The sequence below is a fragment of the Tamandua tetradactyla genome, chromosome 2 (genome assembly GCF_023851605.1).
Source record: "Tamandua tetradactyla isolate mTamTet1 chromosome 2, mTamTet1.pri, whole genome shotgun sequence".
Lineage (NCBI taxonomy): Eukaryota > Metazoa > Chordata > Mammalia > Pilosa > Myrmecophagidae > Tamandua > Tamandua tetradactyla.
Window position 1 is genome coordinate 5,495,746 of NC_135328.1, and position 20,263 is coordinate 5,516,008.

The 20,263-nt window shown below is 37.7% G+C and overlaps 1 pseudogene; it reads right to left on the minus strand.

Annotated features, from left to right (window-relative positions):
* Positions 1–335: 335 nt before the first annotated feature.
* Positions 336–20,263, minus strand: part of LOC143655464 (cullin-1-like) — a 56,337-nt pseudogene continuing 36,409 nt past the window's right edge.

Here is a 20,263-nt window from a genome sequence, read left to right on the forward strand (position 1 = left end):
TTCTGTTTTATTACACATGAGCAGATCATGAAATTATCATTTCCCTGCTTGGTAAAAATATTTTATTTCTAAAGTTTTCTAAATCTTCCTGCATCCCCTAAAGTCATTCTCATAAATAACAATGGTGCTTTAGTGATCTTAAAATTGAGAACTGTCAGGAAAGGAGAAAGCTGTGGGTAACACTTGACTCCATAGGCGGAAAATGGTGGATATCAAGGAAATCTTTTGAAAAAGTCAGAGAACTGATAATATATTTAATGGCAGTGGCCAGTGGCTTTTCAAGAAATGAGTCACATTTCTTCCAATTACAAAGAGGAATTAGGGGCAAATATAATTTATTTGCAATCAACTATATAGAAGTGTCCGATGAACCGTCCCCTGCCCTTGAGTTCTTCCACGCCCAGCCCGTGCGCCCAGGCCACACTCACCGCTGGCGCAGGAGGGCCCGAGAGGCTGCAGTCACAAGCCACCCCCCTGCGCTTCTCCCGGCACCGTCCCCCGTGGCGACACAGGTGTCCGTAGCTGCTGCAATGCCCCGGGCAGCCCGGCTCCACGCCCGGCGTCCGCGTGGCTCTTTCTTCCAGGTCCAGGGCGCGCCCGTCCAGCTGCAGGGAGCGCAGGCAGCCCAGGAAGCCGCTCTGCCGGGTGGCCGTGCCGCCTGCAGGGGAAGCACCGCGCGTGGAAATGCGCGCCCGGGTCCACTCGGGATCCCAGCCCCACGCCTCACTGAGGCCTTACGCAGAAGGGCAGAAACCGCGACCTGCCAAAGGTTTTACTACAAATATATTTGGAGAACACATTTGATCAAATATAAAGAAATGTTAAATTACGGTGAATCAGGCCATAATCAAATAATATTTTTAAATGGATAACATGGTATATACATACAATAGACTATTTACTTAGCTTTAAAAAGTAATGAAGGAATGAAGTTCTGATATATGTTATAATGTGGATGAGCCGTGAAGACATTATATTGAGTGAAATTAGCCAGACACGAAAGGACAAATATTTAATGATCTCACTTGAATGAAATAATTAGAAGAACTAAAACTTGATGGAGACAGAAGGTAGTTTGTAGGCCAGGAGGGTGGGATGGGAATGGAGCAGTTTTAATGTGTGAATAGTTTCTATTTGAGGTGAGAAAAAAGAGGGGTAACCAATATTGGTGAATGCAATTAATAGTGCTGCATTGTACACTTGAATGCAGTTAAAATGGGAAATTTTACTTCCTATATTTGTTATTATGATAAAAAGTTTAAAATAAAAACAAGAAGTGGAGCTTGGTACATATTTATTCACAAAGCGTTTTTCAACTTGAACACACTGACCCAGGAGGAGACAGGCTTTCTATCCTCTGAAACCATGAGCCAGTAAATTCCTGCTGTTAAGCCAACCCATTGCATGGTATTAATTTTAGCAGCCAGGAAGCTAAGACACCACCTAAATGGGGAAAACTCCTGTGAGGGTTTCACAGCATAAGAATAATAAAAGCATAATTCAGTAAAAGAAGAACTAATTTTTAAAAAAGAGAGATTAAAGGAGATTTTGTATAAAAGGTGAAATAAATTGGGGCCAAAAGAAGATCATCTCAGAGATAACAGACGTATCATAAATCCCAAGGACCAGAATCAACACAACTGAAATTAAATTACCAACATGGGAAAAGGGCTTGAGAGGGACTCAGTGAATACAGATGAAAAGGACGAAGATTAAAGTAGTTAGATAAAGGGACAGAGAAAGATAAGCCAATATAAAGGCAGCAAATACCCCAGCTGAAGAGTATCCTACAAATGAAACAGAAAATGTATCAAAGCATAAAAAGGGGAGTCTAAAGAGAGAACTGAATTCTTTGCATCAAAATAGCACATTTTGTTTCATGAAGAATACAGAATGGTTTATACTATGATGAATTCTGGCCAAGGTTTTGAACCTTAAAGATTAAATATAGTTCATATATTGAGGCCGAAAAAAAAAGTCCTCGATAGCAACAAATGAGACAGTATTATAATAAGGGGCATGATCAAAGGTTTCCTCAGGAGAAGACTTATATCTGATAACTTTCTCAACCAGGAGGAAGGAGAAGAGACCAAAACTCGACTAAAGGAGTTTTACTGTGAACCTAGGCTCAGGGAGGCTGTGCCTAAAATGGCGACAGCACCGAGCAGGGGAAGGGGCACAGCTATGTAGCATGGTTGGTGGGACAGAGACAGGGAGGTGGTGCGTTTCCTTTGTCAAGCTGGGGAGCGGGAAGTTGGCAGGTTTCCACTGGTTGGTTTTGGAAGCAAGAGGCTAAGTTGAGAGTTGGCAGCTTTTCATTGGTGAGGTTTAAAATGTAAACGCCACCGTAGTCATGCAGGATTGCAGCTTCTGTGGGCAGATGTTGGGTAAGCGGAGCTTATTGCAAGATTGCAGCTGCTGAGGTCAAATGGATGCGGTGGGTTTCCTGGAAATCGTGGGTGGGAGAAGCTTCTTGGAATATTTGCTAGGGTTTGATCGTATATGTTGTTCAAGTACTAGAACAATAGGGACTTACAGAGTCCAAAGAACCCCAAGATTTTAGTGCCAATGAGCCCCCAGCATGTGAGAGTCACTATTGACCATGCTATTCAACCACATACGAAAACGCTGCAGTGAAAGAGATGAAGACAGCCTCAATGCCTCACAGTGGGGAAACAGTAGGTAGAAAGTTCTGAAAAGAGAAAATTAACTAAGTAATGTTATGCCTGTTGAGTTATTCTTGGTCTTTATAACTCAAAAATAATGAATTTAAGGCATTTCTAGGGAAAAAAAATTGACTATCTGACAATTGAATCCACTCAACCAAGTAAAAGGTTAAAAAGAGAACTCAGCAACAGTGGCTCAGTGGCGGAATTCTCTCCTGCCATGCCGGAGACCTGGGTTTGATTCCCAGAGTCTGCCCATGCCAAAAAAAAATTATAATTTTTTTTTGGCATGGGCCAAAAAAATCTGAGTTATATATATATAACTCAGAAATGGAGATTTTTGAAAATTGAACAGTGATGTGCACTATTTTTCTCTCTCTTTATATCTGTCTTTACTTCTATCTGAATCAGTATCTGAACCTATCTCTATATAGATGTAAACAATCAACTACATAAATGTTTAGATAATTTCAAAAATTAGAGGGTGAGGGAGTGTTACCGGAGAAAGGCTCTGGATTCTTTTGCCCAATGCACTCCATAACCAGTTCCTGAGACACCAGATTTCAAAGAGAGAAAGAGTTTATCACTAGGCATGTAGTAGGAGAGCAGATGGCCTAGCAGCCCAAAATCTGTCTCCCTGAGTTTAAGGGGTTCAAGGTTTTTAAGGATTTTAGCAGGGGGAGCTGAGATCATTATAATTTCAAATAGCAATAGGAGAATACAAGGTAAAAGGTGGGGAGGCAGAGCTATCACTTCAGTACTAAAGGTGTGAGCCTCAAGGAAAGGAGACGAGTTATCTATCAACAGCAGTGTCCAGCAGATATGATTTACAAATGCCCAAGGCTGAAGCTAGTCATGGCTGACTTCAAATTCTCCATTAGCATCAGGGTTTTTGCTCTGCCAGGAAATGACCAGATAAAGGGAGTAACAGCTTTTACAGTCACAAAGGCACAAGATAAGGGCTTTTACCATCATTTCAGATGCAGGGCAGCTGAATTCTACTTTACAAATTTCAGATATTCTCCTCTGTCTACTCGAAGACGGGAAAGCAAAAAGGAATATAATGTTTCAGCAATCAAAATCATCCCTTAATTCCTAATTTCTCAATTATAGGACAAAGGAAGGGAAAGTAAAGGAAAGCTGAGTTTTAATTTTCCCATCTCTCAGAATGGTCACTAACTATACTTGAAAGTAAGTTTATGTAAAATACAGTGCCTCCAAGTGCTTCATGCTTTATTTGATTTTTAAAATCCCCCAGCGATTTCCAATGATGAGAATATATTATCTGAAGTTCATTAATATCTTAATTTTCATTTTGCTTACTTTTGATTCCTTAAATTCAAGTAAAATAAAATTTAATTATTCTCCAAGTTTTGTAAATCTTTGTTTACTCCTCAGCCTATATACATACACAAAGTGAAATTTAGATATTAAAGACAGCTATTTCTATATTGTGGGACTTGTGTTGATTATTTCATTTCTTCTTTGTTATTGTATCTATTGCTTGGGTTTTAAATAGTGAGTCTAACAATTTTATACATAAAGTCATACTTACTAAAATTAGTCAAATTATATATGCATATATAGAACTGCCACAGTGAATACATTATTGTAAATCTCAGAATTTCAGTGATATGATTCACGGCCATTTTAATAGAAGTCATGTTTTAAAGGAATTTCTTTGTCTTTGCTTTATACGTCTTCACCATCAGTTATTAGTTGGTAATTAATGCCTTACTGTAAGAGTGAAATAAAACATAGAAGGCCATATGAGGTTTTATTTTTTTTCAAGAAAAGTAGTGCAAAGCAACATGTTTTCATGAATCCTAAAATTGTATTCATGGTTTCACAAATACCTCTCATGTCTCAAGGCTGAATGCATTATCAGAGTGGCTCAGATATAACTGGATGCACTTGCCATGTTATTTTTTTAAGCCAGTATTTCAATCCAATCTACATTACTGGCTTTCAGTAGAAGCCATTATATTCTAATCATTTAATGATGTGCTCCATCAAAATACTTTTCTAGTCCTTTCAACACTGTTCTAGGCTCCAGGTTCACAAAGATAATTAGCATCATGGAAGAGGAGGTGACTTTTCCTCCAAATTTTAAGTATTTGTAGAATTTTGCCAGTGGAACTCAAGAGGGAGCAGAGGGGAAGCAGAGCATGTGCTTTGCATCTTCGGTGCTTCACCACCTTTCCTCCCTCTACCCTCCTACAGGGACAGGCGAAGGCCCATTTGAGTGGCACAAACATTTAGAGCTATACCCGTACGTTGAGAGTCTACTGATTTCTCCTTAGCTTTTGGGGTATTTGTGGAGACAGCATGGCTGCAGATTGGGGTACACAGGCATTTGCATCACTGACATGTGTCCATATGTCCACTTTGACCCACACTGATTGGTGGACTCGACTCTGGAGGACTGCTGAGGAGTCTCCCTGCAACCAGTGCCCAGCTGGCCATGGAACCAGCTGAGCCCCAAGCCAGGTTCATTATTTCTGACCACAAAAGAATTTAGAGAAGGAAGGGCTAGTAAGGATAAGTTTAGCAAAGTTTTTTAAAGAGAGAGAGAGTACAGGTGAAAGAGGTTAATGTGGACATGCCCAAGGGATAGACATGCACTAAGCGGGTTGGATTTAGCTGGCTTTATAGGAAGTCTTGTTGGCGGCAGGTTTTCATAGTAACCTTTGACCACCAGGTATTTTCTTTGTGCAGGTTCTTCATAGTGACCTTTGAACACTAGGGGCGTACATGGTTAGGTTACTTGTATTAATCAGGTGCTTATGGGGTTTCATTGTTTCAGGTAGTGATAACTATTGAGATATGTGGTCAGCTCATCAGGTATTCAAATTTTGTCTTTAGGGAGATGTTTAACAGTGTTTACAATCCCTGGTTTTTGTTATTAACTAAGACTTTGCTTTGGGCCCAGAATTTTACAAGCTTCTGTGGCTTGGGGAGGTTTCACGGCTTTAAGGAAAATTTTTGTTCTGTGAAGTTTGCAGCTGAAACTTGCAGCTTTGGATCAACTCTTTTGAAGTTGATTAGAAGAGTAGGGACCAGGGCCTTGATGCCTTATTCTATCCTGCCTCATCCCTAGTAATAAGAATACCAAAGCCTTTCCCTTTCTCTCTTTGGCCCCCTGCTTTTCTAAAATTGAAATAGCTTTTGTCACAGATTCTCCAGAGAAGCTGCTCCAGAAGTATATTCACCCAAACACCACTCAATTTATCTTTGCTCTTGGAAACTCTCTCTGGCGAGTGTGCCATATAACTCAACATTAGTTCTGGTTGTTGGCATTTTCCATTCTTTCAGTTATGCAATTATAGTGATGCATATAATGATGAAATATCAAAATAACTTTTTGAAAGATGTATGTCCATCTAGATATAAATAAATCATAAGAAATACCTTCGTTCATTAAGTTTTTCCTCTGATGCATGATTATGAAAGTAGTGCTACTGTCCAAATCAGCTGGACCATAAGTAAAATAACAGATGTTATCTCTGTCTTCTGTTGACAGAGAGAACAGGAACAGAAATAAAATGAAAATTTAGAGTCATCTACTTTAAAAACAATATAAAAGGAGGGGATTCCAACATCCAGTCTCAATGAATTTGGGAGAAAATCATTAATGGGGTCAGCAGGTCTAAATTCTAATTTTAATGGACTCCATCTTATTTTCTTCAGTCATATTAGTGCCTTCCTCAAACCCTCACTCTTGTCCCCTTCAGATACGTATATAGATAGAAAATTCCGTTTCTTTTGTTGATACTAGGAAACTGAAACACAATTTTCCATTTTCGCTTACCTGTCCATTTTTTCCATCAATACATTCTTTAACTCAATGGATCACATGTTTATTTCTCTCCCCTAAACACTCCTCTGTGATTCCTGCATTAGAGTAGACTTTGATTTCTTAATAAGGTTCTTAGAATTAACTTATAAATATAGTTTTTGCCTTCCAACATTACAGGGCAGTAAAGTGACCCTGTACATTTTCTTGGCAGCACCGGAATGAGAAAACAATAAGGATCAAGGTATTGTGAGTAAAATAAAAGACTAGTTTGTCCAATATACACATATATTTTAGATGATAGGATCTTTTATGTTTTTAAATTACAATAATCAACTTCTATTGTATATGCAATCACATGATTATTAAATCATGTCTTCTTCTGTTGAACTTCTGTATCCATTTATTTCAACATAATTTTAATTCAAAAATTATTTGGCCAATTTCTTTTTGTGTTCTGAAATAAATGTAAGCAAGCATAAATGTATGCACTCCATTATAATTTACTGAATATCAGAAAAGGAAAATATCTAAATTCAGCCTACACGTGGGTACCTATGGTATTTATCCCCAGCTGAGAAAATATATTTAAGACAAAGCTAGCTGTTTTTTAAATACTTTTTAATGGAGATGCGATAGATGAAACTACGTATTCCACTAGTTCAAAGGAAATGAAAAAGTATGAGAAATTACAGGAGAAAAAGTTGAAATTCATTTGCTTAAATTGCCATTGACTTCCTGTGGGTGTTCAAATTCAACCCAAGCAGCTGGGAAATAATACGTCTTTAACCCTGTCTTGCAGTGCTGGTGTTCTTATGTGTGGCTAAGGGAGGGGTATAATTTCAGATCCCCATCGTGGGTTTCTGGGTCAAGGCAGCTGGCGGTTCTGTGTTCCCTTTTTCCCAGGATGTGACCGAGTTTCGGCATCACGGCATTGAACGCATTGCTAGGAATCTAGACATTACACATTTCTTGATGTTCAGATCTGCAGTCTTCACGAAAGGCAGTCTGAACTGAAAATGAAGTCAAGGAAAGCCAGCCCGTGAATGATGCTTCTTCTCAGGTTATAGTGACACTACATAATTATATTCTGTATAAATTAATACCTCATTAATGAAATGTAGATCATCCGGCAGACGGCATTTTATGAAACACCACACAGCTAAATTGCTCATCCAATCTCCCAAACATGTTGTTCTGAAAGGAAAGGTTTTTCTCTCCTTTTGTGGTGCCTCGGGCAGAGCAGGGCCGGGGGTAGGCGTGTTTCAGAGCCGGGCGGGCTGCGTCGGTCACCTCCACCCGAGAGTGGCGGGCGCTCCTTTGCGAAAGGACCACGGAGGGCTTCGTCCAACAAAACAAAAACAAACAAGACTTTTACAGTCCTTTTGATTAACATACCCATGAAAAAAAACAACCATGGTCTCTTACTGTAGTTCAAAACTAGGATGCATTAAACTCAGCTGACACGTGCTCAGCACGGGGGGTGGAACTCCTCACCGCAGCGCCTTAAACCACCGCGTCACTTCCGATGAGCTCTGCTGACCGCAGAGGAGAAAGGGGCAAAGCTGAACTCATGGTCCTCTTTGCAAGTCTGCAATTACATTTCAAAATATTAAGTCTATAAATGCTCCTCTGAATTTTTTTCTAAAGTTTTCCTTACCTGGTAAAAAAACAAAACAGAAAAAAACACAAAAGCTTTCCTTTCCTTTCACTTTCAATCTTCCTGGTTGCTTATTGTTTTAGGTATATATCTTGAAAACAGGTTGCAGCTCTCTTTGAACAGTCAATAGGGGAAAAAAATTCAATAGGAAATATCTGGAGAGCTTGTACACATTTATTGCAATTACTCATAAATGTGATTTATGTCCATCATCAAAATTTATATCTTTATTTCCCTAAATTTGAAAGAAACCATGATATACAAATTCTTAAAAACAAAACAATATTAAAATTTCACTTCTAATTATTATAATTAGTATATAGTAGCTTGCCAATTCTATGACAGCTAAATTATATGTACATTTTACAGAATGCATAGGTCTTTTATAACTTGTCCAGTATACATTTTTGCAAATTTATAGATTTAAAGCATAGTTTAATATTTATAATGACATTTTTGTCTGTTTGACTTGATGATAAATTGTTGTCATGTTTTTATTACTTATTTGATGGAAAGTTCTTACTCTAATTGGGATATTCTCTAAATAGAAGGTTTTATTTTTTTCCCAAATAATGACTGCTAACATAAGGAAATCTAATGGAAAAATGGGGAGTAATTTACGTTACTGCTGGTCATGTTAATAAATATTTCTCCAAGGAAAGAGATAAATTGGCTTCTGATTTACTTTCATTTCCAACTGACATCAATGACAGATCACTCTATTTTAATTAAAGCCTTCCCACTAAGCAAAAGTCTCCAAGCATAGCTAATGGTTGTTTTCGAGAGATTAATGCCCTTATTTCTGTATTCATTACAATTTATGATTATTTCACCTTTACCTATAACTTCTTTTGCAAAAAAAATTTATATGACACTGGTAAATCCCATCTTTAAATTTCAAATAAATCAAAGCAAACTCATTGAATTAACATTTTTGTAAGAAATGGAAAAACCTCTTCCCATTCACCTCCTCACATAAACACATTTGAAAAACATGTTGCAAGAAATAAGAAGAAAATTGAGAAGACACACATTTTCACTGCAGAATAAGCTCAGACTACTGAAAATTTCAAAATAATTAAAATGAGAGAAGTATTCTAACACAGATAGACCCATGATCCTCCACATCCACCCTAAAATTAGTGTGGGGTGTGATGCTTTCCCTGGTTTGCTTCTAAGCTTTCTTCCAAAGAGGAAACCCAGATCTTCTCTCCAATGACTGCAGAGCTATATACCAAACTCTACCTCTAAGACGCCCACTCCATTTCCTCCTGTCCCCTCCACTCATTAATTAGAAGAGTAACTCATTGCAGGTGGGCTGTTCTTCACGTGATGTGTTACTCAGCACCCTAAGCAATGCAGAGTCCACTAAAGCATGTGCTTAATCTTGGTAGAATAATCTACAGTAACTTTTTTTTTCTTTTTTTTGTATGCTGTGTGGGGTGGTTACATTTCATTATTTTTCCATGTGAGTATCCTGTATTGCAGCACCATTTGTTGAATTTTTGTTTGTTTAGTTATTTGTTTGTTTGTTTTGCTTGTTTGTTTGTTTTTCGGGAAGTGCATGGACTGGGATCGAACCCAGGTCTCCTGCATAGCAGGCGAGAATTCTACCACTGAACGACCCTCGTCCCCCACTCTATAGTAAGTTTTAAATACATTTTTATAAGAAGAATTTAGCAGTCTTCAATATACACTCAAAAAGTCGCTTGAATACAATTCAGCTTTTCTTTCAATAGGCAGCAACATCCACCTTTCCTCCCCCTGGCGTAATTTGAGGATGTGCAAATGCAGTGGTTCCCAGCAGTCGAGGAAGGAGTGGCAGGAGTCCTGAGGCTAAAATGTCCTATATGAGATGGAAGAAAATTAAGATTTCTAGCGATGGTCTTATAGAAAGAGGTAGGAGGCTAACCGGTTTGTCTCATTATAAGAGACCAAAAGTTAAAAAAAAAAAAAAAACACATTAGAATTTTATAATAGAAATATAGTCATGGTGCTCTTACTTTTTAAACTTTATTTCCAAATTTTTGTAGAGTAGAATTCACAGATTTTTGGGTGTACATTTTTGTGCATATTAACAAGTGCATAGAGTCCTGTAAACACCACGATAAAAACACGATCAGAAAACAGCACAGGCTCTCTTACCTCCAAATATTCCCTTGTACTGCAGCTTTGTAGCCAAACATTCCCTACACTCTTAACCCCTAGCAGCCACCAATCTGTATGTTTCCATACAATTTTGCTTTCTCCAGATGCCATCAATGGAATCACATAATACATAATGTTTTGAGTCTAGCATCTTTCGCTTAGAATTATGCATTTTAGAGTCAACCATATTACTGAGTAACATTTCATTTATATGTAATTATCTTGGCTTGCATATTCATTCACCTGTTGGACACTTTGAATTGATTCCTGTTTTTGGTGATTATGAATAATGCTGTTGGAAATATTAAACTCTAAGTTTAATACAAGAATTAATGGTTTGTTTCTCTAGAGTGAACAATGAGGAGTCAGACTGCTATGTTTTGGTAACTGTTATATTCAACTTCATAGGAAACTGCCAAACTATTTTTCCAGGGTGGTTGTAACATGTCTTCCCACTTCCTACATACCTATTATTTTAGCCATTCTAATAGGTAAGTAGTTGCATTTAAATTAAAACTGTAGTTTTAATTTGCGTTTCTCTAATGAATAATGATGCTAAGCATATTTTCAGTATGCTTATTATAAAATAATAATATGCTTATTATTTCAGCATATTTTTTGCTAGCCATATATATCTTCTTTAGTAACATAATCAAATATTTTGGTCCATTTTTTTATTAGGCTAATTCTTTTCCTCTTCTTGAGTTTAGAAAGGTCTTTATACATTTGTAGATATAGGTTCTTTGTAGGACATGTGACTATAAAATACTTTCTTCCAGTCTGTGGTTTTTTAATTACCTTAAGAGTGTCTTTAGGTGGAGTACAAATTTTAAAAATTTTGATGAAGTCCAATTTTCCAAAAATTTTTCTTAAAAGAATGCCACTTTTGATGTCACTACTAAGAATCCTTTGCCTAATCTTTTTTCTAAAGGTTTCACAAAATTTCACAATTTTGCATTTTAAATGTAGGCATAGTCTGCATTTTGACTAAATATTTGCATAAGGTGTCAAGTAAAAGTTGAAACTCATTTTTTTACATATAGATGTCCAAATTTTTCAGCACCGTTTGCTAAAATGACTGTTGCCTCATGGTTGAATCTTCACTGCATGTTTATAAAACATCAACTGACATGTGAGTTTATTTATGGATTCTCTATTCTGTTCCATTGATTTCATTGTTACACTTTAACCAATACTGATCTCTTGATTGCCTAGCTTTATGGTAAGTCTTCATATCAAGTAGCATGAATCCTCCAACTTGTTTGTTTCAGAACTGTTTTAACTATTATAATTCCCTTACCCTTCCACAAAAATTTTAGAATCAACTTCTTGATATCTACAAAAAGACCTGCTTTTTTTTTTTGCAATTGTGCTAAATTTATAGGTAAGTTTGGAGAGATTTGACATTCAAACTAACTTGACTTCCAACCCATGCACCCCGTGTATATTGCTACTTATTTAAATCTTCCTTCATTTCCTCATCAGTGTTTTGCAATTTTTAGCAAACAATCCTGCCATCTCTGTTAGATTTATACCTAAGTATATCATTTTGTAAAAATGCTGTGAATTTTACATGTAAAGGAATTTGGAATTTCTACAGTTCATAACAAATATATAGGAATGCAGTTACTTTATATATAGTGACCTTGTATCCTGAACATTGGTACACTTATTTACTACATGAGAAACTTCTTTTGTAGTATTCCTTGGGATTTTCTCCATTTCTAACTTATGGCTTATTATATATCGCATCCTGTTCTAAGACCTCTGCTACTGCTGACACCCTTTCATCCTGGAAACAGATAGACTGCATTCATTACCACCAACCGCCAACCCAGCAGGGATCAACGAAATAAAAAAAAAAGGAGTGCAAAGAAACTATGATAAAGAATCTTTAGAAAATATGTTGCAAGCTTGTCACCAGGAAGTAAAAGATATTCAAAGTATTTAATATTATTCTCAATATTTCTTTAAAACGAATTACTTCATGATGCTTTCATGCATCAGAACAAAAAATTTACTACACACTTATGCACAATTGTAAGTTTATGTCTAAATTTCTCAGAGTCCCTATAAAGTAGTAGGTATCAAACATTTTTAAAGATAGCAAGAAGCACTGGTTCCATCAAAAAAATTTAAGCAACCTAGGGAATTTAAAGAACTATAAAAAAGAATTTAGAAAATTATGAGGGACTAGTAGATTCAGAAGAAGAGAAGAAATAGGAAAACTATCAATGACTAGGATAGAATGCTCAACTTCCTCAGTCTTTGGCTTGTTAATGTTTATTTTCACACATCCGCACAACACCCTGCATTATAAACCCCATTTTATCCAGTCACAATCATGGCTTCCTTTTAGATTTTTTGCACCTGAAACTGCTCCATTTCTCAGTTTACCTTTTTTGACATTCTTCCTATGTGCTATTTCCTTGACCTCTCCTTCCCTGTTATTATGTCTTCGTTCTCTCTACCTTCAATCCATCCATGTGCAGTCTCAGTCCACAGACTTAAAGACCTCTCTTTACAGCGCAGTCCTCATTAATTACTGCATTGGTTTCTCTGCTGCCAAAACAAATGCCATAAAAAGGGTTGGCTTAACAACAGGACTTTATTGGCTCCTGGTTTCGGAGGATAAAAGGTTTGCTTCTGTCTGGTGATCAGGAACTTCTGACTGGCCGGCAATCCTTGGGGTTCCTTGTCTTTTCCATCATATGACAATGTATATGGCAGTGTCTCTTTTCTCTTCTGGGTTCCATTGACTTCCAGCTTCTGGCTGCTCCCTGTGGATTCTCTCAGTCTAAATTTAATTCTGCTTATAAAAGACTCCAGTCGTCCAGATTAAAGCCCCTCACGAAGCAATTAGGCCCACCTTTCCTGAAGTTACATTTTAAAGTGATCCTATTTACCATGGTTTCTTACCCACAGGACCAGGGTTGGAGCATAATTCAATCCCCAGCAACTGCCTTTCCAGTCTTCAAGAGCTTACTAGCAATTAATTCAGTGGTGCAATATTAGTTTCAGAAAATTAATTGAAAACTAGCAATTAATTAAGTAGTTCAATATTAGTTCAGAAAATCCAATCGAATGCTGGAGGACAATCTATAATAAATAAATAATTTATTATAATATATTTAATAATTTATTAGTAATTTAGTCTATTAAATAAATAATAAAACAATTATATCTGGAAATTCTACTGAATTTAAGGGCAACTCTTCAGAGTTATATTGAATGCAGTAGGAGAGTCGGATATTACTTCAACCTACAGTGTTCACACTTGGGTACACTGCAATCGGTTGGCAGAGCAAAGCAGATTAGAGTTATACTCGTAAAGGAAATGTGTCTTAACTTGTGGTTCTCAAAATTCGGAGCATTTGAAACACCCAGGAAGCTTTCAAATGGATGACAAACGCCTCACCTCAGACTTACATAGTCAGAATATTTAGGGATGAAACCAACAAAAACCCAGAGCTGAGAACCACTAGTCTACACAGTGATTTCAAACCTTAGTCTGCATCAGAATCTCCGAGTGCTCATCTCAGCACAGGCTGCTGAGACCCACCCTTAGAATTTAAAATGTTAAGATCTTGGATGGGCCTGAGCATCTACATTTCTAGTTTCCAGATAATGAGCATTCCAAATTGGACCAGAAAGTACACTTTGAGAGCCACTGATTTACAGAAATTAAATCTAAACCTTTACCCTAGCGTTTAGTGACATCCATACTAGACCCCAATTTATTAACCTCCCACTATTCCTTGACTTTCCAACTAACTATGTGCTCACCCACTTTTCCCTTCATGGCATGAATTTGCTCAAATAGTATCTCTTTTTATTCTCATTCCTACCAATATATCAATATATATCTGTCCTGATTATTATTTTAGATTCTGCTTAAATGCAACATCCACCAGGAAGAATCTGCTGATCCTATATCACAAAGAAAAACCTTTAATCTTGGAAATCCACGAGGATTTATCAGTCAGGCTCACATTATGGGATTAGACTTTTTAAAAAATATTTACAACTGTTGAATAAATAAGGAACTTAAAGGTAGGTGCATGTGTTACATATCTTGGAATTCCTCATGGAATTTTCATCTGAGCCATCAGAGCATTCCCAATGCATGCAGGAAGCAGCACTGAGAGAGCTCTGAAGCAAAGCAACTTACTCTGATAGTGTGATAAGAACCCAAACACTGCAGGGTGTAAACCAATGCAAATTGTGAGTCATATTGGTGATAGCAGCTGCATTCCCCATGACATGCAATCACAACATTCTGGACCTCATGCCATTTACCCATAAAAGCTGCTTTCAGACATGGCTTAAATATAGTGAAGGCTTTGTGGCTATAGGACATAGCTGAACAAGACAAAAACTAGCAATTAATTCAGTAGTGCAATTTTAGTTTCAGAAAATCCAGTCAAAAGCTGGAGGGCAATCTATAATAAAACTATTATAACTATAAATTCTACTGAATATAAGGGCAACTCTTCAGAGTTATAGTGAATGCAGCAGGAGAGTTGGATATTACTTCAATCTACACTGTTCACACTTGGGTACATTGCAATTAGTTGGCAAAGTAAAGCAGATTAGAGTCACACTCATAAAGAAAATGTAGACCATAAATGTAGACCATGGTATCTTTCTACTTCACCTTTGCTATAATCTATGCTCTTCTGGAAATATAACAGTCATATTAGATGTTTGTACAAAGTGAGTGTGTCAAAAATTCTCCAGTGGAAGCTGATACATATTTGAGGAAATTATATATTTTGTTGAAGCAAAGAAAAGGGGCTCTCTTCTGTTTCTGAATGAGTTTAGAAAGCTCATATCTTTCCCCACTGTCCATCATCCCCTTCTCCAGGTTAAAAATGGTTTGTTGGGCTCTCTCTTCCAGCCAAGATGGAATAAGAGAGATCAGATTTAATCTCGTAATTGAAACAGCCAAAACACAGGCGAAATAAATTACACTATGGTTTTCATTGCATTGGGTGTCAGGCAATGAAGAATAGTCGTCCTTGAAAGATGGAAAACAAACAAGGTGAGCCACAGGATAGTCAGAGCTTACTGTCCCGAGAGACTCTACAAGCCACAGGTGAGGAAGACCAAGCGATGGGAAGCCTGGCAGATCCGTGAACTGACTAGATGGAACTGAGAGTTCAGTAGACCAAGATGGTCAGAGTTTGCAGGAGAGAGTATCAGAAAGACAAGAGCTACACAGGAAAAAGTCTAGAGACCTTTACAGGGTCCCTCTCAAGTATTCAGCTGTGTCCTGATCAATGACATGGGTGTGAGAATACTACCTGAGGCCAAGAAAAGAGTCACCCAAAGGTTTTAGAGTCAACAGTGCCTCTACTCAAACTTCAGCTTTATTTCTAATTGCTTACAACTAAAAACAGAGCAAATATCTATCAACAGACACGTGGACAAGCCAAGATATATCCATATGGTACATAGCTCAGCAGTAAAAATGAATGAACTGCTGAATACCAAACTAATTATACTGGGTTAAAGAAGTCAGACAAAATCAATCTATAGTGTATATTCCATATATGTAAAACTCTAGAAATTGCAAACTACTCTATAGTGACAACAAATCAGTGGAATGTAGCATGGATGATATGAAGGGGTGTGAGTGAGGGATTGTAAAGGGGCACAAGGAAATTTTGGAGAGTTATGCTCATTATCTGCATTGTGGTAATGATTTCATAGCCTTATTAATATGGCAAAATGTATAAAATTGTACACCTTATCGTATATCAATTATATCTTAATAAAACATAAATATATAATTCCTCAATAAAACTGGTTTAAAATCATTGCTGTAGTTGTAGAAAAAGCCCTTCATCTAGTAGTAAAGCAAAATAGGTAATCATCAGGGAGTGCCCTTATACAACCTGCATGTATCTCCTTAGATTTCGCATCCTAGGTGACTCTCCTGCTGCACCCTAACCTCTGCCCTGAGTAAATGCATAAATAAATGCTGGTGCTATCTTTGTAGTGACCAGGCTTTGGATGAGGGCAAAACCAAAGGTGCATGGTGCTTGCCACTGACTAACCGGGAGACAGGGTTTTCGTTCCATTAGAAGTTCAGTCCCATGTGACGTGCTTACTTTCTTTGGTTAGTCTTGCATTCTCTGGTGAACTAACCCAATTGGAGACCTTGAACTAAGAAGTGCTTACTCTCTACAGTGTATTTCTTATCTCACTTAGTCCTTATTGAAACCTCATGAGCTGGTATTACTATAAAGAAGAGAAAGAAAAGGAAGGGCAAACTTCAGTGCTTAACTCTTAATAACAAAAGCATAGAACAGCAGTGTTGAGGGGCAGGGTGGAGGATGGTAGCAGGTGGGAACAGGGGTCCTGGCACTGAGGCAGAGCAGTCTGCACTTGACCTAAGAGGCACCCAAAGGCATTAGAACTTTTGAAATGAGGAGAGGGCTGTGACACAAGCTGCTTTTCATACTCATCATTTTTCATGAAGATTAGTATTTTGAATGATATAGAAGATCTGGAAGGCCCCTGGAAAGCTTTTGTAATAATGTTAGTAAATATATGAGGCCTAAGCCAAGGTGGGGGTGGTAGGCTGGCAAAAAAGCAGTGACATCCAGACATATATAAGGGGAAAGTCAAAATATTATATAAAGAAGACTTTTTAAAAATGTTTATTCTAGTAACATATATAAACCTAAATTTTCCCATTTTAACTGCATTCAAATACATAATTCAGTGGTGTTGATTACGTCCACAATGTTCTGCCACCGTCACCACCATTCGTTACCCAACATTCCCCATGGTTCCAAACAAAGACTCTGTACCTTTTGACCCTTAACTTCCTATCCCCTCCCCCACACTGTTCTCTACTAACCTGTATTCTACATCCTGACTCTATCAGTTTGCTTATATACATTATTTCACATCAGTGAAATCATACAATATTTTTCATTTTGTGCCTGGCCTATTTCATTCAATATGATGCCTTCAAGGTCCAGCCATGTTGTGGCATGTGTCAGGACTTCATTCCTTTTTACAGCTGAATAATATTCCATTGCATGGATAGACCACATTTTGTTTAACCATTCATTGGTTGATGGACTCTTGTGTTGCTCTCCTCTTTTGGCAACTGTGAATGATGCTGATATGAATGTCACTGTGCAAATAGCTGTTTGAGTCCCTGCTTTCCACTCTTTGAAATATATACCTAAAAGTGAAAATTCTATAGTAACTTTCTGAGGAACTGCCAGACTTTTATATTGTCACCAGCAATGAGTGTTCCTATTTCCATATCCTCTCCAACACCTGTAGTTTTCTGTTTAATAGGAGTCATTCTAGTGGGTATGAAATGTTATTTCATTGTGGTGTTGTTTGCATTTCCCTGATGGTTAATGATGTGGAGCATCTTTTCATGTGCTTTTTGGCAATATGTCTAGCTTCTCTGGAGAATGACTATTCAAATCTTTTGTCTATGTTCTAATTGAGTTGAAGGAATTATTTGTATATTCTCAGTTTTAAACCCTTATTAGATATGTGTTTTCCAAATATTTTCTTCCATTGTATAGGTTGTCATTTTACTCTCATGATAAAGTTCTTTGATGCAAAAATGTTAATTCTGATGAGGCCCTGCTGACCTATTGTTTCTTTTGTTGCTTGTGCTCTGTGTAGAATATCTAAGAAACCATTGCTTAACACATGGTCATGAAGACGCATTTCTATATTTTCTTCTATGGGTTTTATAGTTCCACCTCTTACATTTAGATCTTTGATTCATATGAGTTCATTTTTTATATGGTGTGAGGTAGGGATCCACCTTCATTCTTTTGCAAATGGAGATCAAGTTTTCCCAAAACATTTTGTTGATGACACTATTCTTTCCCATTGAGTGGTTTATGCCCCATTGTCAAAAATCAGTTGACCATAAATTTGAGGCTGGTTTCTGAACTCTCAATTATATTCCATTGCTCTATCCCTGCACAAGTTCCATGATGTTTTGATTATTTTGATTTTACAATAAGTTTTAAGATTGGGATGTATGAGTCCTCCAATTTCATTATGCTTTTTTCAAGAAGGCTTGAGCTATTTGGAATCCCTTCCATTTCCATATAAATTTGGTGATTTGCTTTTCCTTTTTTGCAGAGAATGTTGTTTTCTATGAAAAGTATTTTTAAAAGAGTTGAAAGGTATTTGTAGTTCCCAGTGTGGTCTCCAGAAAGAATTGTTTTAGATCCTCCCCACCCTTTTAAAGTCATGTTCCTCTCTTTGTAAAGAAGAGATACACAAAAGGATCATCATCAGAGAACTGTCACTATATTATTAGAAAACATACCCTTAATTAAAAGCAAAAGATATCTGTACTTGGAAATGGAAAGTTATCTTTCCCATGCTCTAGAAAACAGCTAAGGCTCGCCGAAATAGGGTGGGCATTAAATCAAGGAAAAGGCCTTGTAAAAGTGTGACGATCAGGCAGGGCAAGATGGTGGCATGGTGAGAGTGGAATTTAGTTCATCCTCCACAGCAGCTAGTAAATAGCCAGGAACTGTACAGAACTGCTGGGGGGACATCAGTGACCAAACAAGCAATGTATATCAGCCCTGACCAATGGAATGATTGAGATCCCATACAGAACCATAAGTCTCCCAAACCACAGAGGCTGGCACCCCTCCCTCACAGGCCCAGCAAGCTGGTGCTCTGAGGGAAACAGAAACAGACTTTACTAGTAGCAAGGGCTTAGCTCAACCAAGCTCCAACTGCAGAATTAATTAATGAATTCTGACTACTGAAAACAGGCTCAGATAACCTGAAGTAAGCAGTAAAGGAACCAGGAATTTTCACCCCAGTGAAGAGGTCGTAGGTGATGGAAACAACCACAACAATAACCAGAAGCTTTTTGAGTTGGGCAGCACAAAATACTGGAAAAGTGATGGACCTCAAGAGAAGGGGACATATAGAGCCTGGGGACACATAGAGTCACATACCAACTCAAGTTCTTGATTGACAAACCCAGGGAAAACAGGTCCAGATCTGAAAAGCAATTTTTTTAGCTTCCTAACAGCTCATTAGATAGAACTGAAAGCACACTCAGGCTCCAGCACTTCTCCAATTAAGGTTATAGCTATAGCATGTCTGAGAGACCAAGTAACTAATTGGGTGAAAGGGGTTAATTCTCTAAAGGGTGTATGTTTCCAAGGAAAGTGGGGTAGGGCCCTCAAGTGGAGGCCCTCCTTCAAGGAATTCATGCCCCAGGGACTGGAAAACAGAAGCATTCAAGGCTGCTTACTATTGCAGCCTCTGTCTCAACCACAACCTTGGCAGGAGAGTCTGCTAAAATGAAAGTCACCACATAACTCTATGCAGATTGCCAAATGTCAAAAACAAAGAGATGATTTTGAAAGCAGCAAGACAAAAGCAATCCATCACAGAGAATGGAAATGCATGCAGATTTCTTAGCAGAAGCCATGAAGGTAATAAGGCAGTGGTATGATATATTAAAGATTCTGAAAGAGAAAAACTGCCAACCAAGAATTCTATACTGAGCAAAACTGTCCATCAAAAACAAGAGATTAAAAGGATTAAAATATTTTCAGACAAACTGTTATTATAAGACTTTGTGACTAATAGACCAACTCTGCCAGAAATACTAAAGGGAGCACTATAGGCAAATAGAAAAAGACAAGACAAAGAGGAATGGGGAAGACTGTAGACATGAAGACTATCATAAAGGTAAAAAGAGAGAAAAAACAGATATGACATATAAAGTTCAAAAAACAAAATGGTAGAATGTGGCATAATTTTATTCTTGGCCTGGTAGCTTAGTCTTTTTCTCCCTCGCCATTTTGGCACATCCGGTTCTTCTAAACCTCTGAATTACAAGCCTCACCGGGGACTAGTGATGATGCAGTCTTGTCTCTCTAACCCTATTGGCCTTCTCCTTAGTCCTCCACCTGCCCAACATCCGCTGCTATGGGCACACTCTGGAACAGCATCTCTATGGTG